Genomic DNA, 20,865 nt, shown 5'->3' on the forward strand with positions numbered 1-20,865 from the left:
GAAATTGCAGATGACTGCAGGAACATTATTAGGAGACTGGGGATTAGGGAGGACAGGAGACCTGCTCCTCACCCTGCAGCATGCAATTTCGGTAGTACCAGCTCTGGGAGTGGAGCCTGCCTGAAACCTGCTATTCTGGGGGCAAAAGACTGACCTGTAGGCCCCCAGCTGTCTAGGCCTCTCTCCCCTGCCATCCTTGCAGCTCCTGGGCCCTCACCAGGGAGATGATTCACGGTCTGTGTGCTGGTGGGTGGATACTGGCTTCCCCTCTCCCTCGCTGCAGCCTGGCCTGCAGAGGTTTTCTCCTGGCCTTTCTTCTTTCAGACCCTGTTTCCTTCCCTGACCTAAACTCCCAGCGAGGCTGTTTGGTAAGCCGTGCCTTACCTCGGGAGTCTCTTTGACTGTGTTATCATCACTAAATCATTGGAATCATCAGCTCAGGATGGAGCCACTGACAGAGATCAGAGACTCCAGCTCCCCTTCTCGCTCCTGCCTCCCCGGGGTCACTATCACATGAGTCAGAGAGTGGGAGAGAGGGGGACCCTGCAGCACTAAAAAGCCTCTCGTCCTTGGTTGGTCCCTAGCCCAAGAAAGTTGCATTTTCCTCCTCCCTCCCTCCCTGCCTGTCCTGGCTCTCCTTGCCTCCGCCTGCCCTGTAATTCACCTCCAGCACTGGGTGTTCCTCATCCTGAACTTCCTTCCCTCTTTGGTTATGGCTCTGAGGACAGGGCTGCCCATAGGACTGGAAGTCACCCTGCCATGAGCTGGAAGATTTAAGGTCTGAGCGGCAGATGCCTGATAATTCAACTACAGCTTCTGAAGAGTCTGTGGCTTTCAGGGACTGTGGCTTCTGCACTGAAGGCCAAGTGTGTGATGGCCGTGGGCACCTGCAAAGGCCACTTACAGACCACCATATTTTGATGGGCTCCAGCAGATCACCTAGGCCACACCCTCTTTAAAAGTTTTTTAAATTGACATAAAAGTATACATATTTATGGCGTACAACATGATGTTTTGATGTATATAATTGTGAAATAGCTCAATCAAGTGAATTAACATATGCATGCCTCACAAATTTGTCATTTTCTGTGATGAGAACACTTAAAACCTACCCTCTTGGCAATTTTCAAGTATACAATATATTGTTATAAACTATAGCCACCAGGATGTACATGAGATCTCTTGAATTTGTTCTTCCTATCTAACTGAAATGCTGTGCCCTTTGACTAACACCTCCCCAATGCCCCCTCCCCTCAGCGTCTGTTAACCACCATTCCACTCTCTCCTTCTGTGAGTTTGAATTTTTTAGATTCCACGTATAAGTGAGATAATGTGGTATTTGTTTTTCTGTGCCTGGCTTATTCCACTTAACATAATGTCCTCTAGGTTCATCTGTGTCATACATGACACAATTTCCTTTTTAAGGCTGAATAGTATTCCATTATATAAATCACATTGTCTTTATTCACCCCTCTGTTGATGGACACTTAGGCCGATTCCCTGTCTTGGCTGTTGTGAACAGTGCTGCAGTGAACACGGAAGTGCAGACATCTCTTTGACATACTGATTTCATACCCTTTGGCTACAAACCAAGCAGTGAGATTCCTGGATCATAGGAGAGTTCTATTTGTAGTTTTGTGAGGAAACTCCATACTGTTTCCACAGTAGCTGTACTAGTTTATAGTCCCATCAACAGTGTGCAAGTGTTCCCTTTAATCCGCACCCTTGCCAACACTTGTTATCTTTCTTTTATTGATTTATTTTTACAACAGTCCTTCTACCAGAACCACCCTCCTTTGACAGAGCCAGTGGCTAATTCCCAAGGAAGGAAAGAGACCTAACAAAGGTCACACAGCTTACTGGGGGCCAAACTGGCATTCACATGTGGGCCTCCTGTCTCCAGCCCAGTGTTCCCCACAGACTACCTAGAATAGGCCATGGGACTGGCATTCACCTCGGCAATGACCCTGGATACAGTATCTGAGGGTTGTTCATAGGTGGATCCAATTTTTGTTCAATTAGAAAGTACAAGACAGGGCTATGTAGGTAGCCTGTGGAAAGGAGAGAGGAGACCAGAGTAGACCAACTAGATCTCCTAGCTCATCTGTTCATTCATTCATGCATGCCTGCAATCGTCCCTTTATTCTACTCTGGATCTTTGGAGATGCCCTGTCTAGCTCCCACCAGACAACATCATGGGTTCTACCTTACAGACCTGGCTCCACATTCCAGGCATGGAAGATTTGAGTCCTGGGAGCAGTAACAGCACACGCATGCGTGTGTGCGCATGCACACACACACACACACACACACCTGAAGCCCACATCATGGAGAAGAGAATGTTGGGGTTGAGGGCCTACTGCAGGTGCGGGCATCTGCTTTCTTCCCACACATCTTGGAGTCACAGAGTTTTCCCTCTGTCTCTCTCTCGCTCTGCTTCTCAGTGGATCGCCCAACCTGGAAGTCCATTGGCTCCAGTAGCTGTGGCTTTGGGGTCCTGGATGGACTCCATGGCCTCTCCCTCCTTCCCGGCCATCTCCCCTTGCCCCCACAGCTGTGAGAGCTTGGCCTGCCAAGCCTCCTGGAGTCATATGGATCCTACCACCCAGTGTAGATGGGGAGGCCCTGGAGATGCATTCTGCGGAGAAGGCTGCTCCCAGGAGGCAATACTCTGAGCTCCAAGACGTTCCCACTCCTCAGTGCTATTCTCACCAGCTCCATGAGGAGCGTCGGAAATGGCATTTTCCGCAAAGACCATCGTTCTTCACAGCACCGCCACTCAGAAACACGCCAGGGGTTCTTTTAAGAGTCTCAGAGGCCAGTGCACAGGCTGAGGGGAAAGAGAAGCAAAGAAGCAGTTCCTCTCCAAGAAGAAGCCAAGGACCCAGTGGAGCCTGAGGATCTAGCCCTACTTGTGGTCAGTCCCTGTAGAGTCCATTGAAGCAGAAAAAAGAAGACAGAGGAAAAGTATTAGGAGGCTGTGGGTTTTCCTACAAAGAGCTTAGACTTTGGAGTCAGGCGGCCTCAAACACTGCCTAGCTCTGTGACCTTGGGCAAGTTCCTTAACTTCTCTGAGACAAATCTTTAAGATAGGATAAAAGTATCTTTCTTGCTTGGTTAGTGTAAGGATTCGAGAAAACATATGCAAAGCACCAAGACAGTGCCTAGTGGTACATTAATAATAATGATGACAGCTAAAGCCTGGGAGCACTCACTGTGTTCTTAGAAACTGGTAGCTATTAAGCTATTTTAATTTTATTCTTGGTGTAAGAGAATGGGTGTTCGAGGTTCAAATATGGACTGGGTCTCCTGACTTTGTGGCTCATCTTTATACCTTCCTGGGAGACTTGAAGCCCCATCTGCTTCTCACAGAGGCAAGAGACTCAGAAGAGAGGATGCCAGGACATGAGTCACCAGGCCCACTGACTCAGAGCACCTAGGACCCCAGGGGGACTCCGTAGCACCCACCAATCAGGCAGAGTCCTACTTTGCTACTGCAATCGCAAGGTGGTATGGCCGGCAGCCATGGGGGTAGTTTTTGCCCCCTAAAGTGTTTGCTGTATAAAAACAATCATAAAATGAAAGCTGTGCATCAGCGATGGCAAGGCTGGAGCAAGAGGGGGAGAGGCATTGTTCTGGAGATGGCTGGCTGTGTCCAGCCCAGCCCCAGCAGTCAGTGTGGAGGAGGAGAGGCCCTGCATCCCATCATGTTGTCACACCCGACTTTCTCCAAACTTCACTTGGCTGGAGCAATTTACAGAGGGTCAAGGGAGAAAGAGACAGCTGGGAGGGGGAGGAGGGGGAGGAGGGGGAGGAGAAGGAGGAGGAGCAGGAGGAGCAGGAGGCAACCAGGGAGTTATGCTTAACCGCTCCCTCTCCCAGGCTCCAAGGCCTTGCTGGACTCTGAAAAATAATACGGCTTCCACCGACTTGTCATTTGATCCATAAAATGCACTGCTTGGGTACTTACAATATTCCCCTAGGGCTGCATCTGTGTGAGTCTGATTCAGAAGCAGAATTACTGACCATGGAGATGGTTCCACCATCAAGCAGCCTGAAGGATGCTCTGGGCCCTCAGAGGCCTCCAGCTCTGTCCTGTGTCTCCATGGCTAGAAGTTTTCAGAAACCCTCTGGCTTGATTCTACATGGTTAGAATCAATTGGAAGATTGGAACAATGATTTTAGGCAACTCAAGCCTCTGCCTCTTCAAAACACAAAACAAAATGCAAAAACCTCTATAAATCAGGAGAGAATTGGCTTAAGGTCCTGAGTTATCAAAACAGCTGTCTCAACTCTTGGAGTCACTTTGGTGATGGAATTCGATCTTTTACACTCCTGTCCCCTGCCCTGCCTGGTCATATTTCCTCCCCATCCCTACTGCCACGCCTTGTGGACTTTAAGCTCTTCCCCCAAACACTTCCAGCATACCACCAGCTCTAGCCACCCCACATTCTTCCCCACATTTGTCTCTGACTTTATCTTAAAGAACTTGAGTTCTTCAAGAAGGCTGGGAAGCAGGGGGAGGCTGCAAGAGGTCAGAAAGGGTATGCTAGGTTCAGAAGCCAATTCAGATGTGTGGTACTCTGTCTGCTCGGAAGGAAAACTTATGACTCGCAGCTGCATTGCAACAAGCACCGGGATGAAGCCACCAAGGGCCCCCGCATATTTTCCTTGGCTTCGGCGCAAGCAGTTGACATCATTTCAGGTTTTGCCATTCATCCACTGCTGCCTGGAGCTTGTGGCTGTGTGCGGCTGTGTTCCAGAGTCTGGGGAAGGTCTGAGTGAAAACTGGGTGGGGGTGGGGCTGAGGTGGTCCCACTGAGTTTGTAAAAACAAGCAAAAATGCACTGAACCCTGCCTTTCTTCCACCGCAATGAGGAGTGAAGCTAACCTTAACCCCTCTGCCCAGCCCAGTCCTCCAGTGCACACAGACCCGGGCCAAGGCTAGCCTGGAGACCCAGAGAAGTCTTTGTTCTGTCCGTGCTATTTTGGGAAATGATGACGAATATTCGCCACAGGTAAGAAAAGTTGGAGTTCCAGTAGCAAATTCTATCACATGCTTCCAGACGTCACTTGGGCCGCTCTGGGCCCATCTGCCTTCTCCTGCAAATCCTGGGTAGCAGGAAAACCCTGTTAATGGTTCCCAGGGGTCTCAGAAAAGAAAATGGCAAAAGTAGGAAATGTTAATATTAGGAAACAGGGCATGTGCGTGGGCGCATGCTGTGCATGACTAAGAATCAATCTTAGAAGACAACTCTTCTGTACTGGGGCTGCTGTAAGGGAGATCCCCTTTTAGTCAAGCCTTCTCAGCTCCACAAAATCTCTCAATTCTAGCAGCATGAGAAAAGGTCAAGAATGGACAAAGACTTGAGGCAGGATTAGGGAGAGCAAGTGGAGAGAGCCTCTGACCTTCCAAATGTTGCTTCCCATGTTGAGAATGTGGGATGTCATGTTTCTATGATATGGGCAAAGCTCTAGACTTTGTCACCGAAACAAAGCATGACTTAGTGAAAAATACCCAGCCTCTAGAGACTGGCAGAACTGAATTTGAATCCTGGTGAGGGACATTGTTCTATGACAATTTCCACAGAGACTACTTCTATGAAAGAGCTTCGAAATAGGATCACCTCCTTCTCAAACGTCATTTGACACAAGGGGTTTGAGGAGAGAGCTCAAACCCAGAGATGCCCATACAACTCAGAGCTGGAGGGGACCAATGACATTCTTGGAAATGTTTAACAACCAGCTCTCTATGGGGAAAAGCCCTGATTTGTAGCATTTGCCAATTTTTGTGTTGTAAATATTCCCATCATGGCCAGTTTCAGCTACCAAGAATTAGGAGACAATTCTTCATTAGTCTCTTGTGTTTCAGCACAGCTTGTGGGCAGAGATTCTGACAGCTTTTGTTCTTGACCATCTTTTCAAGAATGCTTGTGTTTTCTTTCCCTCTCTCTCCACACCTCAACCCCCTATCTTCCTTGCCTCTTTCAGGGCCAGAAACATAGACTCCCAGGCACTAGAAGGTGGGAGATACACACAAAGGAAGGAGTCCTGACCTCAGAACTATTTCCCTTAGAGGAGCCACCAAGAGAGCTGCTGATCAAAAGCATTCACATTAGACTTTGCATGGATGAGAAAGAATCTTCTCATGGCAAGAATATGAAATTTAAGTTTGCTGGTTATGGTACCTAGTAATATTTATCCTAATACAAGTGGTTATCATTACTGTCTCCATGTATTTATGAGGAAACCGAGGCTTGGAGGTTAATGGATTAGGCATCATTGCTAGTAAACAGCAGAGCCTGGATTCAAACCTAGGCCTGCCTGTCTCAAAACTTTTTTACTCTGCTTTGCTGCCTCTTCATGACAAAGACCCATGTGTGCAAGAGTTCTGAGGCCCACAGATTTGCCCATAGTGGGAAACAGGTCTCCCTGCCAGAGAAAGCCAGTTATCTTTGGTAATCAGCTCCACCTCCAGGGAAGTCTGGAAAGAAGTCTGACCATCTGCAGCTTCCAAGAAGATTGATTCATCGTGTCCAAGCCACTGCTGTTCAGGGCAGGGCAAGGATCCTCTGAAGAACTCTTAACCTGATGAGTATTGCGCATTCAGGACAGCTGGTGGACTAAATGAGGGCCCCCTACAGCCATTGAGAGACCCGGGCACCGTGGGATTGCAAACATTGCAACAATTCAGTAGGAGCTTAGCACCATGAAATTGCATGACACCCACAGACGAGGTTGGAGGGGAGCTCCTAGGGTGTCACAGCCAGGATGACAAGACCCTGAGAAGCAGCTGCCTGGCTTCAACTTCCAGAAGGTCCCATGTGGCTCAGGTTAGGCGTCTTTTAAGCACTTACTGACCACCTGCTATGTACATACCACTACAATTACTGCTACTCATGAGACCCTACTTCAGAAACTGACAAAGGATTTGTTGTTCTGATCTCTAGGTATTTTTTTTTTAAGTCTGACAAAGGTACTAAAATAAGGTCATATTTGGTTTGACATTTAATGAATCATCTTTGCTGAAAAGGAAAAAAATACAGAGACTCAGGACCGTCTTGGAAAATACCCGACGTGGAAATGTTGCTGGCTGATGCAAATGAAACAGAAGAGGCGAAGGGGCCCCGTCCGTACCACCCGATTCTGTGTCCAGTGCCAGCGTACAGCAGCACTCAGAGAATGTCCACGACGTTTCCTTAATATACAAGAGTTTTCTGAGCTGCTTTGGTAGTTCTTACATCTTTTCTGAAGCCTGAAGAAGTCAGTGAGGTTAATCTACATGCCAAATCATGAGGGCAAGGAGGCATTCCTGCCACCGTCTCTCCCAGAATATTTGAGAAACACACCTGGCTACTCAGTAGTGGGCCTGAATAACCACACAACCTTTGAGCCTGTGCCCTGTGGTTCCACCATCACTGCTTGCCAGAGAAGCAGGCACCTATGGGAACGGCCCCCACCCAGTCACCACTGTCCAAAGCTATGGAGCTTCTGACACACACTGAAGAACACTGCCCAAGGTGTGAGTGGATGAACATAAAATAAGTAGCTGCAAGGCTGAGTGCCTGTGTGCTGAGCTCTGGAAAATGCAAACTTCACAGACCATTTCTTTCTCTGGGCTCAGCCCAGCTCCTCCCAAGCCTTGGCATTCTGCAGTCCAAGAGTAGTAATAGTAACTAATAATAGAAATCATTTCCAATAATAACATGTGGACTGATCCTACTACAGAGTCACAGGGATTAAAATATTCTTTGTGTGAAAGAAACTATTTGTTCTATCATTCGACCTTTGGCAAACACAGCCAATAGATCCCCAGCAGTCTCCCTGGGCTGACCTTTGCATACATGGGTCAGGAAATTCCAGTCCATGTACAACTTATAGGGACCCCTGCCCCTAACAAAACTTGTCATCTTCCTTTTTTCCCTCCTACATACTGACACCATTTACATTCCAAAAACTTGCACATGAGCTTGCTTCTCCCCTTCTCAAATGTCTTAGATGATTCCCCATTGTTTAGGTAATAGAATCACAACCCTTTTGGCATTAAATGCCCTGAACTCTACATCAGTCTCACATCCTACTGCACCCTGCACCTATTCCCCAGTCTAGAATCTCATGCTCTAGTAAAAATTAGCTATTCATTTTCCTGAACACATTTTTTGTTTAGTTTTCATTAAAGGAAACTTTACATACAGTGAAACGCCTAGTTTTTTTTTTGTTTTGTTTTTTGTTTTTTTTTTTGAGGCAGAGTTTTGCTCTTGTTGCCCAGGCTGGAGTGCAATGGCACAATCTTGGCTCACCACAACCTCCGCCTCCTGAGTTCAAGCGATTCTCCTGCCTCAGCCTCCCAAGTAGCTGGGATTACAGGCATGCACCACCACGTCTGCTAATTTTGTAATTTTAGTAGAGACAGCGTTTTGCCATGCTGGTCAAGCTGGTCTCGAACTCCCGACCTCAGGTGATCTGCCTGCCTCGGTCTCCCAAAGTGCTGGGATTACTGGCGTGAGCCACTGCACCCAGCCGAAATGTACAGATCTTAAATACACAATTTGATGAGTTTTGATACATGCATATATCACCCCCTCAATAATTCCATATCTCAGAAAGCATCTTATGTCTCCCCCAAGTCGGTCTTCTCCCCCATAAGCAACCACTATCCTGGTTTCCATCGCCATAGGCTGCTTTGCCTGCCTGGAACTTTATAGAAAGAAAGCAGAGCATATACTCTTTTGTGTCTGACTCCTTTCATAAAACATAATAATTTTGATATTTATATATCTTGTTACATGTAGTAGTAATCCATTCTTTTTCATTGCTGAATAGTATTCCGTGATATGAATATGGCAAAATGTTTATATTCATTCATCCATTGTAATAATTGGACTGTTTGCAAGTTTCGGCTATCATTCATAAAGTTGCAATGAACACGTCTAGCACAAATCTATCTGTGGATGTATGTTTTTCATTTTTTTAGGTAAATACCTAGGAGTGGAATTACTGGAATGTAGGATAGGCACATGTTTGACTTTGTAAGAAACTGTTAAACTGTTTTCCAAAGCGGTTGTGCTGCTTATACCCCCACCAACAATGTAAGAGATGGAATAGACTCTGTATCTTCTTGCCTCTGAGTCTTTGTTTTCATAGTTTACTAAACCTGGAAAGCCCTATGGCTACTGTCTGGCTCTTCTCCCTTGAGTCACCTCTATTAAGCCACCTAATATCTGTAACAAATACACCCAACATGCATAATGCCTCAAACCCAATGACACACCTTTTCACTCACATGGTGTCCGAGGTAGTTCTATGTCAGCAGGATGTTTCTGGGGTAAGTTTGCTCCACATGGTCATTTAGAGACTAGGCTGGTAGCTCTTCCTTCCCCAGATAAAGCTCACCAAGCAACTCGGGCATCAGCATTTAGTCATGAACGAGGAATGAGAGGATGAAGAAGGAACACCTTTTTCTTTATGGATGGCCCAGAGGTAATCATCATCCCTTTGGCTAACATTCCATTGAGAACTCGTCTCAGGCCTTACCCAGGTGAAAGAAGGCTGTGAATTTGAGCGCCATGCTAGACAGCTGCTTACCAATGACATGTGTATACTATTGTAAAGGAAACACACATCTCTGGTGTACAGTTAGGCATCTCCAGCACACCAGCGGTTAGAGTATTAAAGTCCTTTTCAGGCTGACTGAGCCCGGTGAACCTGCCCCGTAATCTGTGTGGAATTTACTCCTCCCTCTTCCTTGCTCACTTTGTGCCTGCGGTCCTTCCTACTGCAAGGCTTATCACAGTTATTTATGTTATGTGTTTTCTCCACTAGATGGCGCTCTCTTGGAGGGCTCTGAGCTCGGGTCAGCTGGGATCCCGGTGCTTGGCACACGCTGGAGTCTCCGTTAAGTGTTTACTGAATCCACTGTGGCAGGGACATGGAGCGCCCACCAACTCCTCCTCTTGGACACACACGTCCCAGCTTTCTGGCACCTAGGTGAGGCCATGTGACTTGTTCTTGCCAATGCAACACGAGCCATGACTTGGCTGTTTCCAGACTGACATAGGAAGGAGTGGGTGAAGTGCCCTCATTTGAGTTATCCTAGGTCTCTCTTCCCTCACCTGCCAGCTGCCTGTGGGGGCTCCAGCAAAGGACCCCAGACCCGACAGGCAGGGCCTGAGCCCTGAAGACCGCATGGAAAGGAGTCCCTCTGGTGGCATTGCTTGTTAACCAGTTAGCCTACCCTGACAAACACACTCACATTGTGTGAGCCAAAGCAGCTCAATTCAGAGATGGATGACCAGTTCCCTTGTCTTTCTATTTCCTGTCACTACTTGATACAAGATGCCAACTGTACATCCACCCCCACATGATGCCAGTGTCTAGGCACAGTTTTCAGAGTATTAAGTTTAACTGATTTTGTACCTAACCCTGCTACTGATCCCATGGAGTCTTACATGCTATATCTTTCTTCTGCACCCCACTTGACTATCAGCTCTGAAGAAGCAGGTGCAAATTCTTCCTCTGTGCCCTAAGTCTGCAGCTATTCATTCAGTAAATATTTACTGAGTGCCTACCACCTGTCATTCACTATTCCAGGAACTAGAAATAGAGCAATAACCAAACAGACTGAGTCCCTGTCCTCATGGAATTTATGCTATAGAGGGAGAGACAGATAATAAGCAAATGTGACTACTGAACAAGCAGGAACAACAAAAATTCTTGGACAAGCGACTTCTATAGTGTGGTGTCCTTCCTTACCAGTGCCTTCTACAGACGCATTTTCACATTGATCTGGGTAAATAATTGATTAATGTCTATTTCACCCACAGAGCTGTGAGATCCATGAGGCTGGGGCACCACTCTATCCCCAGCATTTAGCACAGCACTGGCACGTAGCAAACACTCCATAAATATTGATGGAATAAAAAAAGTTATAACAATGATAATATCTGCTGTCTGCCAAAAGCCAGTTATTTTCTAGGTGCCAAAGGGTTTTGCTTGCACCATCTCATTTAATCCTTACATCATGCCTGCAAAGTAGTTATTATTATCTCTGTTTTAGCAGCGAAGGAATTGTGACTCAGAGAGGTTACGTGATCGGCCCAGTGCCACATGGCTAGCAGTAAACGGCCAAGCTGACTTTAGAATCCACACAGTTTTCTCAGGCCTGCCCTGTGACCCATGACAAGTGCTTTTTTATGCCCCATATATTATTTCTCAACATTGAGGAGCAACAACTACGGGCCACCGTTCCTGTGAGCTGGACCATCCATCCCTCTTTGCGATTTGCTCTGGCCAGCTTGGGCTGCCTTCCCCAGCAGATGGAAGATGTGGGCTTGTGGTAATTACAGACCGTGTTGTCCTTTTCATTTATGTCTTCACAATCCAGCCTGACATTCTGTCATAAAAGTTTATGTACTGTGTTCTCTCTGCTCCTTACTAATATTCTCTGGCATTCTCCCTAGCCATCCAGAATCAATACCATCGCTCCTCTCTCAATAAAGAAGGGAGCTATGAACAAGGCCCAAATGTGCACAATGACTATTTGCAGCAATTAGACGTCACACTGAAAAATGGCCACACTGAAGGAGTGTGGGCAAGATCTAAGGACCAGCACATCACTAATGTCCCTCACCAGGGACCCTGGAAATTGGACTGCTTAAAAAATATCCTCTCTCCTCTCCCCTCTTCTCTTACTCACACTCTGTCTCTTCTTTCTCACAAGAGATAAGGAGAGAGAAGAGCATTCAAATTAGGGGTGGCAGCAATCGATTTTTACTTGCAGTTGGTGGATTGTAATCAATGTTAATTAACCAGATTCTTTTTCAGCAGAGGTTGGGACAGGAGAGTAACTGCACAATATTTTTGATGAAGACAACATATATTAATGGGCTTTGCTATGGTCAGAGGGCAGGAGGCAGAAGGAAGGCCAGTACTGAGAGGCCTGGTGGAAAAAAAAACTGCACAGGAAGAAGACAGCCTTGAACCATGTAAAGGCGGGCCTGTTTATGGGATCTGGTAGCTGTTTTTGGAAGCTGGAGAAGGGAGGCTTAGCTGTTTACATATACTTGACCAAAGTACAGGTTTTCTTCCCCAGGAAAAGTGGGCTTCATCAGGGAATGTTTTCCACATTGTCAGCTAGGTCAGTGGCATCCATCAGGAGGGTGACAGGTGAGTCTGGTCAAGCACCTCCCTCTAATGCCAATCATTCTGGAAAGTTGCTTATCCCTGGACATTGTGCCACGGTGGGAAGAGCAAGGAATTTAGCAGTAGAAGGTTTGGGTTTGCGCTGTAGGTGGTGCTATGGAATTGCAGGCGAGTTACAGAACGCCTGCAGGGATGTGATTACACCAACTGACCTCATGAAAGCCGATGTAAGACTCAAGTAAGGTTTGACGTGGAGCCGCACTATGCTATGCTGTGAGAATGTCAGCAGCTACCACGCTTACAGGCAGCAACGACAAAACCCCAGGGCCTCTGATGTCAACCTGCCGCATACTAGATGGCCCCTGAGGCTTCTCTCTGATCTCTAATCATGTAGGAAGTTGTCCTGGTAGCAATCCATGCCAATTTTTATTTGAAAAGATTATCCATCTCTATGTGTAACATTGAGGAAGGGCCCCCAAAACATGCCAGTGTTATTTTTTTCAATATCCCAGAAGTAAAAGAACATTAGAACAGTTGGAAACATGATAGAACTGCCAAAAATAAAACCAAAAATTCAATCTATTTTGAAACAGTGCAAGCATTACAAACTTTTGGTCAAGATAGAAAATAAGGATAGAGGAAGCCTTTGGGCACCATCCCCCGGCAAGACCTACAACAGCCGTGTTCTCCAGGCTTCTGCCAATACTATTTTGGTCAAATGGTGCCTCTGCCTCCAAGTGAGGCTCCCAAAGCCTTCAACTAAGAGAAGTGCATGCGTGGTTTTAATGTTCTTAAGGTCTTCTGAGGGTAGGGAGTACATTGGGGAACACCTGTAACAGGTGACATTGTCATGGAAGAAAACAATTCCTAATTCCTCAGGGTGGTTCCTTGGCATCTGGGATATGAGAATCACAACTGTGGAGCTACACGCTAGCTCCTCCTTTCCCCAGCACCTTTAGAGGTCTATCCCTTAAGGTAAGTGAAAAGAGAGGAGAAGAGGAGAAAGAAAAGGAGAGATAAAAGAAGGAGGGGCAGAGGAGGGTGTCAAAGACATGGTCAAGACACTGTGCTGAGCACCTGCCACGAGGCAGGCCCTCTGTCTCGGAGTGGGGACCATGGGGGAAACACCATCTCCGCATTCGAGTTGTTCACAGAATTCTGGGGGTGATGGGAGAGAGGCAAATTAGCAGATAATTACCATGGGGGTATTTATCTGGGGTACAGAGGGGGTGCATTCCTCAGGGGGGCTTAGGGGCTTGGGGAAAGGAGGAGTCTCTAAAGAAAGGACATTGTCAGTGAAGAGAAGGACAAAAGAGCAGAAAGGAGAAGCAGCAGAGGAAATAAGAGAGGGAGGGAAATCAGGAGATAGCAGGGAAGACAAATGATGACTTCACCCAGGATTTATATACTAAGCTCATATGCAAATCTGGTCTCATTGATCTGTGACTTCAGTGAATCAAGCTGCCTTTTCTGGAGCCACTGATTGCAAAGTAGGCTGAGAAGACGTGGTCAGTTCTGACCAGGCCTGGGGAGTGAGCTCACAGTTGGTGTATTCAATTAGGGAAAGGCAATCGCCCAAGTGACCAAAAGTGTAGCCTTGAGGGAGAGAGTTTCTCACGCAGTACCCCTCCTTCCTGTTTTATGAAAAACACTGTGGTCTGACAAACAGAAACATGGCCATCATCCCATAGCCCTAGCAGGGGCCCTCTTGGCCTGGTGTAAGGGTGGGGGACCTGGAATGCTTTGAGGGAGATCAATCCCCCAAAGCTAGTGGGGTTCCACATAGTCCCAAGAGGGTATGGGCCTTGAGTCAGAGCCAGTCTGAGCAGTTGGGGGAAAGGGGATGTGGGTTCCACGGGGCACTCCTGTGAGCAAAGGGGAAGAGTTTCAGAGGGCCCCTCTTCGGCTGCCTGCAGCCAGTGTTCTCAGAGCTGGGTCAGATGGTGGAGGCGGGCATGTGGAGCTGCTCAGGCAGATGTGGCCTTCACACAACAAGGGCTTGAGAGAGGAACCTGAGGATGAATATTTTGTCACTTTCCTCTTCAAATTTTTTTGATGGAAAGCCACTAGAGGCTATTAAATCTGTTTTCAGGTGTGTTCTCTCTTCACTGTTAGGAAGGAAGTACTCTGATTATATCTGCTATTATTGCTATTGGATACGGAGCCTCTACCCACCCCCTGTGACTGACTGATGCAGAAGTGTAAAGGTGACAACCATTCCCTTGGCCTGAGATGCTTCTAGTTTTAGCATTATCCCTCAAACCAGTTCAGTTCATCACAGAAGACACGCTCATTTGGGCCCAAGTTACAGCGGGCTGAAGGGCCCTTTTAGTGCCAGCAGGCTGGCCTTGCCCTGGTTCGATGCCCCACTTCTCCCTCTGCCCTGTCCTGTCCCTGGCCCACCCTTCCAGAGGGGTTGATCCCCAAAGCCCTCCCTAATAACATCTTGAACTCTGCCTCAGAGTCTGCATCTTGGAGACCTCAATGGACATTTCCAGTAAGTAAGAATTATGAAAAGGAAGAGGAAGAGAAAAGTTATACATTCACTTGTGTTCCCCAGGACCTCAGGATGTGGTGCTAGGGAACGGAGACTTTGTTGATATAATTAGTTTAGGTGAGATCACATGAGAGTAAGGTGGGTCCCTCATCCAATACAACAGGGGGCTTTTTTAGAAGAGAGAGACACAAAGGAGACAATAGCCAAGTGAAGACACAGAAAGACACTGGGGAGAGGAAGCCCTGTGAAGATGGAAGGGGACACTGGAGATTCCTGCCTCAAGCCAAGGATGGTCAGGGCCCCAGAAGCTGGAAGAGGCACCTCTCCCAGAGGCTTCAGAGAGCATAGGGCCCTGCCAACACCGTGCTTCCAGACTTCTAGCCTCCAGAACTGCGAGAGAGAAACTGGTTTTCTTAGGGCATTCAGTTTGTGGTATTTTATTAAAGCAGCCCCAGGAAGCTAGTAGAAGATGATGAGAAGCGGGGAGAGTGTCACAGAAAAATGGAAGAACTAACTCTTCTTGTTCAAGCTGGGGGCTGTATTCCTGTCCTGGGTGTCAGCTTGACTTAGGGGAGGAGAGACATGCAGGAGAACACTGGGGTCGGAGGGAGCCCAGCCCTGCGGGGACCTGGGGTCCTTCTCCTGCAGTAGGGAAAGTGCTGAAGTTGGCAGGCCCTGAGGGACAGCATGCAGAGAGGAGCAGAGGGCTCCGGGGTGAAGCTTGGGAGTCATCACATTCAAGAGGTAGGAGAGAAAGAGGGACCAAGGAGATGCTGTCAGGAAGGAAAGAGAAAGCAAGAAAGATCATGAAGGGAAATGGGAGAGAAAAGAACCTCAAACCCATCACAGAAAGTGAGCTGAGCTGGAACTAGGTGGTGATGAGTGGGTCCCTGCTCATCCTGCCTCAAAGGCCCGTTAAGCCCCTCTTCCTGCCATGGTGTGGCAGGATCTGTGAGTGCAACAGGGAGGAGTGCAGCTTACCTGCCCTAATGACGGTTGCACCCTCGTGGGGGAGACAGAGACAGAAGGCCTCAGCAGCCAGGGCTTTTCAGCCTCTGTGTGGTGGAGCCCCAGCTGCTGTGGATTCATTTCCTATCCACTGGACTGATACCATGCCATGCCAATGTCAAATTGTTACAAAATGTCTAAATGTCTATGTTTCTGTGTTTATCTGCTTATAGACTGACATGGACTGCCCATCACGCCTTGAGTAGCTGGGGTGGCAGAAACTTCTGATTGCCCACCCTACTCCTGTCTACAGCTACTCTCTCCTTCTATCTTACCAAGGGCATCTAGTGTTTTCCAGGGTGCTAAAACCCTACATAGCAGCTAAACACAGGCAAGGAGATGGCTTTTGGTAGAGCTTACAGAAACATTTCCTAAAGTGGGCTGACTCATCTGGGAGTTATTTCCTTTTGTTCCTCCCCTTTGGTGGTTGTGATGCTTCCACTCCACAGCCATATTGCAGCCACAGGATAACACTAAGGATATTGGAACAAAAAGCTTTAAGAACCCGAGTTCCTGTTGATCATAAAGCTCTAGACAGCCTATCTCCAAACTTGATGTTACATAAAAGAAATTAGACATTTCTCTTGTTTAAGCCACTGTGATTTGGGAGCGATTAAGTACATTTCATCTGTGACATGAGTGAACAGGTGTTTACCGTGTGGGGTGGTAAATACTATGATCACAATGACTGGGGAAGTATAGAGCTCCATGGCGTCCTGAGACATTGCCTCTAACCCAACTTAGAGGAAGGGTGAGGGAAAGCTATCTGGAGAGGCAGTGATGGAATGGGAACCTTGAGGAGGAGTAAAAGTTAACTACAGAAATGGATTAATGGGGGAAAAAATTTCCAAGCCCCCCAAATAAACCCAGTTTATGCAAAGACCAGGAGGTGGGAGGGAGTGGGGCCCATGAAAACTCAAAGACGTTTAATGTATCTGGAAGAAGAGCATGAAGAGGGGGGTGAGAGGTGAAGAGATATTGGTGGTCCCCCTGAGGTGGTGGCTGCCAAGTGGTGGAAAGTGTTTGTCCACCTAAAGGAAGTCAGACACCTGACCTGCCTTTCCCAACGGAACTCAGAAACTTTCAGAAAACAGCGTTACCTGTTAGCAATCAGCTAGGAGGCATGGATTCTGGTTTCATCTTAAGAGAGGAAGTATAGAGTTCTACGGCATCCCAAGACATTGCCTGTAACCTAACTTGGAGGGAGGGTCAGGGGAAGCTATGTGGAAGAAGCAATGCTGGAATGAAATCCCTAAGGAGGAGTAAGAGTTAACTACAGAAAAGGATGAATGAGGGTTCCGGTCTCAACTCTTGGGGAATCGCATTTGGTTTATCCAAGTCCTTCACCTCTTTGGGTTTCCATTTTCAAATCTGCAAAACAGGCCTCATGATACTGACCCATCAACCTCTCGAGGAGTTTGCACCCAGAGGTCATGATGTCCCACAAACAAGGAACACAACATTACTACGTTCAGTCCTCTCATTTTACTGATAAGAAAATTGAGGCCCAGAGAAGTGGCCCCAGCCAGATGGAGAAAAAGTTGAGCCTAGAATCTCACTCTCCAGACTCTCAGGCTGTTATTCTTTCCCTGCAAATAGCTGTGTGTTATGCACTTGAAGTGGATGGTTAAAGTTCAGGCTTCTGTCAAAGGGAACACAGCAGCGTAAGATGATAGAGTTTCTTATTTCAAGAAACCTAGTACTTGAAGGTGCTTTGAATAACACATAGTTCTGAAACTGACTAAATATTTGGAGTGTGTCTCTTCATCCTTTCTGCTGGAAAAGCAAAAACAAGTCTCTGTAATTTGGTGGGTGGGGGTGACTGAATTAGATAAAAGGAAAATTTAACTCAGTAACCACAGATGTGAAAGTGCCCGAAGTATTTTGTCCAGATATAGATCTTTGGAGGTAAATCTTAAGTTTCCACTGAATCACTTAGAAAACACAGCCAACCCTCTTCAGTGACTTCACAGTTGCTATCTGAAAAGGTCATTGTAATCCACCCTCTTTATACCATAAACTAGCAACTCTGAAGCCATGTTGGGATAACCATTATTTAGGCAACTACAGAAAAAGTTCATAAACCAAATTAAATTTTGTTGTAGTCGTAACTGCTACTTATTGAAAGATCACCCATTATTTTGGCTGGTGTTCGTAACACCCCCCAGAGTTTGGGAATTGCCCCTATTTTATGGATGAAGAAACTTTGCCTGTTACTCCACTGACTCTCTTGACGTACAAGCCCTGTTGAATCATCGTTTCACAATGTCTCTTTCATGTGTCTTAGCTTTCCCAGTGCTTCCAGGAAAGCCTTCCAGTCTCCAGTGGCTTCCATCCTCCCAATATCCTCCATTCCCAGATAGATGTGAGTATCATGACATCACCACAAACTCAAAAGATGTAAACCTGAATGTATGTTCCCTTGTCAACTGCCCCTTCACCCCAACTCCTTCATTTTAAAAGTTACTGAAGATTAAGACCACATAACTTATTGGTCTACTTACAGAGCTGTGAATAGACCCTCTTCTTTCTACTCTTGCTCATGCTGTTTCCTGCCCCCCAGCTCTACAAACATCCCACCTTTTCTCTGAAATCTTCCTTGATTTCCCCAAGCAGAAGCTGGTTTAACAAGTGCAAAAGAATAAATGAACAAGGATGTTCACTGCAACACTATTTCTAAAGGAGTAAAAGAGAACTGAAGTGTCCATCCAAGATAAGACATTATGCTACACACACGATGGAATATTATGCAGCCAATGAAAGTAAAGCGAGGATAAGATATAGCTATATGTAATGATACAGCTTAGAGAACAGTCAGCGTAACATGCATCAATTCCGTAAGAATGCACGTTTCTATACACATACAAATTCTGAAAGGCTACAGCAAAATTCTTAATAGTGCCTGTCCATGAGATTAGAGGTGGGGATGCAGAAATTTTATTCCCTTTACTATATATTTCTACTTTGTATCAATTTTTATGACAGCAAATTAATTTTACAATAAAAAATGTTGTAATAAAAATTTTTTATTTTGAAAAAAGTTTTTCTTCTTTTAAATTGCTGATCTCTCATAGTGTCCCTGGAGGGTCTAAATATGTCCTGCACATCTCTGCAGCCTCTATGGCCTGCAGCAGACTGCCTCACATGTCAAAAGTTGTCTAAAATTGGGATATTTTGATTGGTCATAGAGCACCGACACAAGAGATTAAATGTAAAAGCCCAGCTTTCCGGCATTCCCTCCTATATATTGTGAATGCTCTTGATACATAAACATGCACATAATTCACCCTCTGTTCATCACCATCACCACTTTCATACTCAGGTGGAATGAAACAAGGCAGAGAATGCATAACCATTCTTCGAAGAACACTTGTTCTTTGGATTTGGAGAGGGGAGCTAGGCCACTCTGATAAATAAAATGAGGAAAAAATGAGGACAGATTTGTTGACTCTTAATCCCTGTTTTCTCTTGGTTTTAAGGCTTTAAAATGTCTCTGGGAGGTGCTGTGTTATAACCAGGGTCAAAATCCATCACCAAGATAGGAGAAACTCTGTTGAAAGTGGCAGTGAAGGAATGGGAATGCATAGGGCCCTATATTTACCTCTCACCGGTTGGTTATTTGTTGGGAGTTGCTGTAAATAATTTAAAGTGCTGGGTTGTATTCTTGAATATCAGTCATGTGGCAAGGCCTGCAACTCAGGCAGCTCAAACAGCCTGTCAGAGGACTTCTTAAGGACAGAACACAGGGTACCAAGGGCCCTTTTAGCAAACAGTAGTTGTGAGTGCATGGTCCTTTGGAGACCCACAGGTATATGCCTAAGAAGTGGAGCTTCAAAAACAGAAATGTCTGACTGAGAAGTAAAACTCAGCTTTCCATAACTACCTACAGATAACATCAAAGCCATCTTAATGGCTGGCAAGGATATCAGTGTGTGGTGTTCTTTCCAAAAACAGCCCTGCATCCCAAAAAGACTAAAAAATATTAGTTCCATCCCCACTACACCAGTCTTTGAGAGGTTTAAGTTCATCAAAATAGCCTTGTGGGATATGATTTGTGGGAAAACAATAGCTTAATATTCTCATCTGTGAATCAGAAAGCCTTTACTAATGCCAACGCCATGCCTAGCATAGTCTAGCATAAAGAAGGAGGAGGTGAGAACTTCTTGAAGGAATTGAGACCAACATGCAATAGTGGTCAGCACAAGCATAAAGTGCATAATTATGAAAGTAGATACAGAGTCAATGCTATCCAAGGTTTCAGAGTTTTAGTTCATCTGGAAGGCCTCTTATGAGCCCTACAAATGCTGAGAGCTGTGTGGGCTACCACAGACCTATGAGGTGAGTCTCAGATGCCGTTCTCTAGGACCTTAACATCCTGTTGGGGAGCACAAGCCTTCCAGTGAAAAACAATGTGAAAACAATAGTACAGAGTAAAATGCAGACTTATGTGGCGCAAAGATAAGTCATAAATTGTGATTAAGAAAAAGGAAAAAAGTAGTTGAAGACCAACTCAATTCTACAAACCTTTATGAAGCTTCTTACTACACAGCAGGCATTAGGTAAACACTTTGGAGAGGAGAGGAATAGGGTGATTTTAGACAAAATAGATTTCCTCTTCTCAAAGAGCCTGTAGCTTAGTGGGCCAGAGAAGACCATTAATGCCAGATGCTGTTAATCAGACTCAGTTGCTGGGCCCTACACAGTCAATCCAACAAAAGATTGGTGTTAAACTCCAAATCAGGAAGATTTTAGCAGGATAAAGAAAGGAAAAGAAGAAAGAGGAGGACAAGAAGGAAGACGAGGGAAAAGAAAAGGGAGAATGAGAAGAAGAAGAGGGAAAAGGAAGGAAAGGGAAGACCTTGATTCGGAATGGTTTAAGCCATAAGAAATTTGTGATTTACATTTCAAGTCTAGAAGTAGGATGATCTCAGGTTAAGATTCCCTCCATCTCTCCCCACCACTGTCCTCATCATTGGTTTCTTTCGAAAGCTAGTTCCATTTGGACAGCAAGATGGCTGCAGCAGTTCTGGGTGTCACTTCCAGATACGACACCCTAGAGAAAACAAGGCACAGTCACTTAAAGAGATTTCTCTCCCAGAAGCCCACAACAGACTTTTCCTCACATCTCATTGGCCAAAGTCAATGCAGCAGTGGAACCATGACCACTATAGTCACCTACCATGAGTTGAACCCTGTGCCAAGGGCTCATAAGACAAAGT

The sequence above is a fragment of the Pongo abelii genome, chromosome 13, assembly GCF_028885655.2.
Source record: "Pongo abelii isolate AG06213 chromosome 13, NHGRI_mPonAbe1-v2.0_pri, whole genome shotgun sequence".
NCBI classification, from domain to species: Eukaryota; Metazoa; Chordata; class Mammalia; order Primates; family Hominidae; genus Pongo; species Pongo abelii.